This window comes from Rhagoletis zephyria, unplaced genomic scaffold (genome assembly GCF_001687245.7).
Source record: "Rhagoletis zephyria isolate East Lansing unplaced genomic scaffold, Rhagoletis_zephyria_1.1 Rzeph_scaffold_01254, whole genome shotgun sequence".
Taxonomy (NCBI): domain Eukaryota; kingdom Metazoa; phylum Arthropoda; class Insecta; order Diptera; family Tephritidae; genus Rhagoletis; species Rhagoletis zephyria.
The window spans coordinates 15429-21813 of NW_016158338.1; positions in this window are offsets into that span (position 1 = coordinate 15429).

A 6385-nucleotide genomic window follows, 5' to 3' on the forward strand; every position below is an offset into this window, starting at 1 on the left:
CTGAGGAACACCATCAAATATTAAACTTTATATTTACTAGTTTAGGAGCTATTGTTGTTTAAACTTGAACTTTCTTTGCAAAATTCCTTAAGGTTTGTGGTTCTTATCAGCGAGGAAATTAAGTTAGCCTTGAAACATATTATTTAAGTATCATTTCAAAAGTATTCACACAACTTTATTGGAGATTCTATCAAAGCTACTACTTATTCTCATAGAAAATATGTATTTGCATTTATATAAATGGGGGTGATATATTTGCAAACATCCGGCACCTCAAAACGTCGACTATTAGGTGGTTAATCGCTGTGATTAGCACCCCCCTAGTACAAGGTGCCTCCCCGTTGGGAAACCTGGAAATATCCTGGCGGCTACTTTGAGTGGGGACCCTCCCTATTACCATCATTCATGATTCACTTCAGATCTAAGTCCCGCCCAGCCCTTTTTAGGACCGGATCAAGGTGACATATGACCCCAACCGAGGGTCAGCCTAACTGGGGCCCCTTTCCAAGTCCATTCGCGAATGAAATGTTCCGAATACCAGGTGACCTTCGGAGCATACCAATCTTACCTCGGATACAGCGGATATCTGTCCGGGCGGATATCCCACTTTCTCCGCGATTCATGGGATCAATTATGGACCAAGGAACTAAAGACAAACTAACTTCAACCCACAAGCTCCACAGTAAATAAAATGTGATAAAAACAACGCATGTCTCTATTCTAAGGGTTAAAACGGACCGAGGTACCTATTCTCGCAAGAAATATTACAGGTCACAGTCTAATCAGGACACATGCCTTGATATTTAATCGAACGCGATGGTACAATAACCTGGTCACCATGTTCACCATATTTTACTTCTTTATACTACTTCTAGACTAGAAAAGTTAAAATAAACCAAAGAATGATTCAAAATGCCTCACAACAGATAGCACCTCGTGCTACAGCTTGTTAACAAGCACATGGTGGACATTTTGAACAAATATTGTGACAAAGATTTCGCGTTCTATGTTCAGTGTTACCGTGAAAGTCTTCCTGGATACTTAAGGACATTTTTCATTTGGTTATATGACATGATGTCCAATATTGCACCGTTTTCGAGATATTCGATTTTGAGAATTATTTTTAAAATACCATTTTTTAGATACCATTTTAGTTAGAGATCCAACTTTTATATTTTTAGTTAAAAGGAATGACAATTAATAAAAATCATTAATAAAACTTGAGTCAAGCACTGACAGTTAAAAATGACTACATGATAAAGTTTTTAATTTACGTTTTTTCTCTAAGCGCTTCCTACGCCACATCATTAAAAAATAACACAGGCCGACATTTTTCATACCCTGGGATCAGCTTGCACTTTTCCAAAGGTTTTTGATGCGCTGAATCTGAATCCAGAATTAGTTTTGCTCGATTCGCTCAGGTTTTCGAGATATTTGAGCCTAAACATGCGAAAACCCCGACTTTTTGCTATATTCGTCATGTATTTTCATTAAGAATAGTTCGTTTTTTTTTTTAGAAAATCTAATAAATGTAAATAAAGTCGCCTTAACGTATACCACAAATCCGTTTCTTTTCGTGTTGTATCTTTCAAGCATTTGTGCAAAGAAGTAATGTCGCAAAACTCATAAACTTCAATGGACAATATCTCAGGTTTAAAACAAGATATCTCGTTGAGTTAACAAGCATTATCAAGGGGAAATATTTTGCTTTCAAATGGTTTATTCAATTCTGTAAAAAACTAACTTAAAAATTAAAATACTTGAAGAATATAGCAAAAACTCGGCTTTTTCGTATGTTTAGGCTCAAATATCTCGAAAACCTAAGCCAATCGAGCATAACTGATTCAGTGCAATGAAAACCTTTAGAAAATTATAAGCTAGTCCCAGGGTCTGAACTTTTTTTTAATTTTGTAGACCGGTCTAATAATTTGCACTGCAGCCATTTTTTTATTATTTTAAAAACTATTATATCTTTTTAGCCATCTAAAAAGGTATAACACTTAAGTGAAAGAAAAAACCCGTAGGTGGATTGCATTCTCAAATAGTGGAGGGTAAAATTCCATAAGAAGGAAAAAATTAAAAAGATACGTGACTAAAATAAAATACTTAATAACTTAAACTTTTTTAGTCATTATAATTCGTGCTCGATCCTATTCCAAAAATTCTCAATCTTTCCCTTAAATTATTTGTCACGACGCTTTTTCTTAAGGGCTGGCTATAATGTGAAAAGTCTCCCAAATGCATAAGCAACGTAGTGTAGGCTTTTAGATGGATATATTTTACTTACGTGTGTTCAGTGTTGCCACATTTCTTTTATTTTTTACCCAAAATCACCAGAAAAAGGTACCAAATTGAACAAAAAATTACCAAACTTATTTTAAACTAAACTAAAATTTCGGAGCACTATAAAATCCACATTTGTCCAGTTATGACCAAAGAACGTAGATAACAAGAAGGGACAACTCGTTATATTGTAGCGAAAGTGAGTAACAGGGGCGTGCTTCTGTAAAAGAACTCGGTAGATATAACAATAGCTACTATCAAGCAGTTTGTTGTAGACCACACAATTATAGTAACCTAGGAACGCCGAAAAACTTTTAGGATTACCTGGTATTTATGTAAAAGGAAAGGCTTACGGCCCACTTCCTAGTGTGGAACCAGGACTTTTTTGACCTATGTTACATGTAGGACTGATTCGAAAAAGTTACCAAGTTGAAAAATAAGTTACCAAATTACCAAATATGATAAACAAAGAAAATAGTTACCAATTTTCGTAAAAATTTATCAAAGCGGCAACACTGCATGTGTTACATATGTATATACATACATACATACGAGTACAAACAGCTGATTCCGTACGGAAGGTACGACCAGTATCGCTCTTTCCTTAAGCAAATGATGTTTGACGAAACTTGACGAAACTTGGTGTTAAGTACATTGTAGTTTCAGAATAGGATCTATGTGATTCGCACGTTTGCTTACGCTTGCCTCTTCATATTATGGTCAGCCCTTTAGATGCTTCCATCGGCGTTAAGTTGGGGGGTTCCCATACACACATTGACGCAAAATCTTCTCTTTGACCCTTTTGTTCTCTTCTTATTTGGGTTGCTTTTGTCTTTTGGAGCCCAATAGTGGACATTATGGTAGTTAGTAATCACTCAAACACATAAAAAAAGTCATTAAACCCGTTTCGGTGGTTTAGGAGGAGTTCACCCACCAGAATAAGTCTTTTAAATACTGACACTTATACACACAGACGGCATTTTTCCATGAAAAAAAAAACTATCACCCATTCGTTATACGGAGAAAATGCGCAACATCATCAGCCAAAAAGTTCTCAAAAATCAACGGTAACTTATAGCCATTTAAATCTTCCATTTTACAATACTGAAATTGAGTCAACTGCATACACAAATTTGGTGCCATTTGATGCAAAATGAACTGTATTTCTATTATGAAAAGGAAAAAAAAACACTATATTCTGAGTGTATGTCTTTACAGATAGGTAAAAGTTTCAATATGTTTTGAAAGCGGCACGCCCCCTTTTCCAGTAGCGCGAAATCTCTATACCGATTTCCAGGACTCTACCACAAATACTTCCAGAGATAAATGGTATGAAAAATTCGATATATATGGGTGATGCCACGCTCCCTGAATATATAGAAAGTCTACAGTAGGTGTCCAAAATTTCAAAAAAAAAATCGGAAGGAGATTCTCTTTATATAATTAGTGTAGGTAACACAGGGCAACACTGATTTTGATGCGGCAAATGTTAAAGCTACTTTTGATAGACACAAAGAAAGAATCCGTAAGTATAAAGTTTCCATCAGAGATTTTGAAAAAAAACGTGGTGAAAGTGTCAAAAAATTGTGTTTTTTGAACCTTCCTTCTTCTTCTTGTTAATTGGCACTGTAACCGCCTAAGTGATTTTGGCCGGTTCAACAAAGAACGCCAGTCGTTTCTCTTCTGTACCAACTGACGCCAATTGGACATGCCAAGTGAAGCCAAGAACCTCTCACTTAGGCTTAAATTGAAGCTGGACCTACAGACAACTATCCCTGAAAATACTATTCCTACACCTTGCCCTGATGGTCACAATAATAAAAAAAAAATACTGGAAAGTTATGCAATTGAAAAAAAAAATAAAAAATTGTGTAAAACTCAGTGTTAGCTGTTCAATAAATGACTATAGGTGACCTTAGGGTCAAGGTGCAGGAATGGTATTTTCAGGGATTGATGTCAGAAGTCCAAGCCTTAATTTGAGCCTAAGTGGAAGGTTCTATTACGTTTTGCTTAATTGCAGTAGTTACTCAAACTTCGCAAAATCAGTTTTTTCTGTTCATCAAATGACTATAAGTGACCATCAAGCAGGAACTTTCAGGGATGGTATTCGAGATTTTTAGCTTTAATCTGAGCCTAAGTGGAAGGTTCTACCACCCTTTGTTTCTTTGCTAGGGCTTCTCAAATATTGGAAAAACGCGATTTTTTTACACTTTGACCTCGTTTTTCTTAAAATCCGGAGCTGATGGAAACTCTATGCTAACGGATTCGTAATCAGCACAAAAAAAAACCTGGTCCCTGGTCCACCTTTCAGAAAAAAGTATTCTATATGTTAATCCAGGCAATAAGCTACCTACAGCCAAATTTCAGCAAGTGGCACCATAAATAAGATTTTTTCGAATAGATCGGGCCACAAAAAAAAACAACAAAAAAACTTTTATTTTTAAATAAAATTATTATTTGAAGCGAAAAATATTAATTTTATTACTAATATTTATAGATATTAAAGAAAATTAGACCCCTTTGTCCAAAATTTAAAAATCTGGTTTTACGTCAGCTAAAACCGTTCGTAACAGTTCTGTTAAATGTTGGTTGGTCAAAAGGTACGTTCGTTTAAATCTCCAGTAAAAAATGTCCAACAACAAAATTCCGACGAAATGTCATCTGCTCTCTCACAAGAGAAAAATATCCAAAATAGTAGGCGAACAGAAAATTTGCAGAAATATGCAAAGTATAAAATTGGAAACGGAAGAAAACCAATCCCGAAGTCTTATCCTGAAACAGTTCACTGACTAAATGAATAGTTACTTACTTCCTACAAGTTTAATCAGTCGCATTTTACTATTTTATACCATGTCCCCACCGGAGCTAACCACGTAGTTATGGCTAATGAGTTGGTTATCCCGATAACCCACTTGATTTCGCCATATAAAAATGACAGCACTTAACCATTTCACTGAGATGGTTAACAGCTAACCAACTCGAAACCACGTCGAAAGTCTGATACAACCCTGTGTTTTCCCGCCATCTGTGTGTCATTAGCGTTAAAATATAAAAAAATCGTTCCCTACTAGTGTTCGGATTTTACTAAGATCAGATTAAATTGACTCCGGTTTTTGAAAAAATTTTAAATCTACTCCTCTACTCCGCCTGACTTCAAATCTATTCCGATTTTTTTTTCATTCATGTTATGTCCCTCTTGGGGCCGTTTCCACCGGTTTCAGTAAAAAATTTGAAAGTTAGCCGAATTTCACTGTTAAAAAGTAACTCTTTCATAGCAATGCGCCCATAAAGTAACTTCGTTTTTTTTTTATGTGTGGCTGCCGAAATTGGCGGATGCAGAACTTTACTTAAGTTGTTAAAAAATATATGTAAAATTAAATTTATATAAAGTAGAAAAGGTTTAGATCCTATTGCTCTTTAACAAATTAAGTGTTAGATACGTTCTACTTTATAGAAAATGCTAAGAATTACCTAAATACATATTATCCTTACATTGACTCGAGTTCTTATTTTTGCGTGAATAAAAAATATTTAAGTCAAACAATTAATAACAGAAACGAAAATAAAACAAGAGCAGCGTTGTCTTCGGCTATGCCGAAGGCTTCATACCTTTCATGTGCATCTGAAAATTTTACTTTAACAGATTACTGCATTTGAATAAATTTATATATTCACAGCAGGCATAGATAGATCAGATAGATATATAAAAAATCATATCTAAACAATCAGAGGTATGGAAGATATACCTTATAAAGCACCAATCTAAGTGATTTTCACTGCTGTGTGATCGGTACGTAAACCGGCAAGACAATTTAATGGGTTAGTGGTACAAGAGATTAAGATTATACAGCATAGATTTTGAGGATTTTCTCAGTAGACTTTGTATTATTATTTAAAAAATAGCTTACGAAATGTATCGGTTTTAGCTGTCCAAATAAAGGAGTTTTACAGTCCCCTATATCTGAACAATCAGTTGTATGGGGCAATAAACAGGTTATAGTGACCCGATCTTTGTTAATTTTACTGTAAACTTTCTGTTGATAATGAGTGAAAATAGTGCGAAATTTCATGTTTCTAACTGCATAGATGGAGTAGTTATAAC